Below are 2,320 nucleotides of genomic sequence, written 5' to 3' on the forward strand. Positions count from 1 at the left end.
GAAGAAGAAGAAGAAGAACCAGTTGAAAAAGAAGAAGAAGAAGAAGAAGAAGAAGAAGAAGAAGAAGAAGAATAAGAAGAAGAACCAGTTGAAGAAGAAGAAGAAGAAGAAGAAGAAGAAGATAATGATGATATTAAAAACCAAAATGAGTAAAAACAAGAAGAGCTATCTTTTCTCATCCCAAAACAATAACTCAGACATCTCTAAAGAAGTTCTGGAAAACAAAGCCTTCAGAATTACCACCAACATCACAACACGACAACAGAAGAACAGCGAAGGCGAGAACTAAACATTGCAAAACCCTTTTGTCCAAATCAACAAACAAGTTATTGCAGAAATTAATTATGCAAAACTTGTGATTTTGCAAACCCATTGTATTGAGATCATTATGGATTAATGATAGTTAAGATAGAAGTCTATTGAAATAGGGAGAGAAAAATAGGGTATGGAGGATAATAGTATATTATCATTATTATTATTATTATTATTAATTGCTAAGCAACAACAAGGAAAATAGCTCAGTGAGGAAAGGACACAAGGAAAAATAAAGTATTTAAGAAGAGTAACATTAAAATAAATATCTCCTATATAAACTATAAAACTTTTAACAAAACAAGAAAAGAGAAACAAGACAGAACAGCGTGCCTGAGTGTACTCTCAAGCAACAGAACTCTAACCCAAGACAGTGGAAAACTATGATACAGAGGTTATGGCAGTACCCAAGAATAAAGAACAATGGTTTGATGTTGGAGTTTCCTCCTAGAAGAGCTGCTGACCATAGGTAAAGAGTCTCTTCTACCCTTAACAAGAGGAAAGTGGCCACTGAACAATTACAGTGCAGTAGTTAACCCCTTGGGTCAAGAAAAATTGTTTGGTAATCTCTCTATAATGTTATTGGTGATTTAAGTTTAAATGGTTTAATATGAAGATATGGGAGATAATAATTAGGAAAATAACAACAAAAAGAAAATATAATAAGGAATTCGATTAAAATAAGGTTAATCCAAAAGGAGAATATAAACAACATAGGAAGATTAAGTAAACAAAATACTTGATCACAGGAAGAGAAGACGATGGATTGACGAATTAAGAGAGTTTGCGGGTGTGGACTGGCATAAAAGAAGACCATAAACAGACACGAGTGGAAGGACATGTCTGAGACCCTTTGTTCTGTGGTGGATTGATAAGGGCTGATGATGATTATGATGATGGTGATGATATATATAGCTGACACACACACGCACACACACACTATATATATATATATATATATGTATATATATATATATATATATATTATACACATACACACACACATATATATATATATATATATACGTACATACATACAAGCATGGATATATATATATATATATATAAATATATATATATATATATATATACATACTTAGGCTATATGACATACACATTTATGTGTTTTAAGATTTTGTATCTATAGGCTAAGCATATATGAACAAATGAACACATTCTAAATCATTATCACATGAGTATATAACACTCTAACAAACACACAAAAGACTAAAAAAACACAAATTAATTAGACAAATCAATAATAAACATGAAATATACACACCAAAATCTACCGACACCTGAGGAAAAACATTTTCTTTTATCGGGTGAAAACAGCTGATGTTTTCTACGATACGTTTTTATAAACGTTCTGATCTCATGTTTCATCCTCGGTGGTTCTTGTCATAAAATCTCGAGATAGCTGCTGGGGTAAGGTGTCCAAAATACGAGAGAGAGAGAGAGAGAGAGAGAGAGAGAGAGAGAGAGAGAAAACACATGTGTATAAATTTGTCCCCAATGACTCTCATCAAATATGTAATTCCAAAAAAATAGCTAAAGTAGAGAGAGAGAGAGAGAGAGAGAGAGAGAGAGAGAGAGAGAGGTTAAAATTTCTCTTAATTTTTCTTTCAGAAGTTTGACTATTTTTATTATGACTAATTTTTGCATAATAATAATAATAATAATGATTCAGCTGGACTCCACAAGGCACTAGAAGAGTTGGAAGACCCACACCTACATGGCTGAGGCCTATGAAGCGCGAAGAAGGAGATGATGAATGGAGAAGTATTGAATTAAAAGTTCAGGATAGAGAGACGACTGGCGAAATCTAACCGAGGGCCTTTGCGTCAATAGGCGTAGGGGGAGATGAATAATAATAATAATAATAATAATAATAATAATAATAATAATAATAATAATGATAATAATAACCATTTTGATTTATTGACGGAGTCACTCTCCTTTACTAAAAAAAAAACGTTTGACAATAAAACAGATTCTAGCCAAAAGT

Source organism: Palaemon carinicauda, unplaced genomic scaffold (assembly GCF_036898095.1).
Source record: "Palaemon carinicauda isolate YSFRI2023 unplaced genomic scaffold, ASM3689809v2 scaffold1811, whole genome shotgun sequence".
In the NCBI taxonomy this organism is placed as follows: Eukaryota; Metazoa; Arthropoda; class Malacostraca; order Decapoda; family Palaemonidae; genus Palaemon; species Palaemon carinicauda.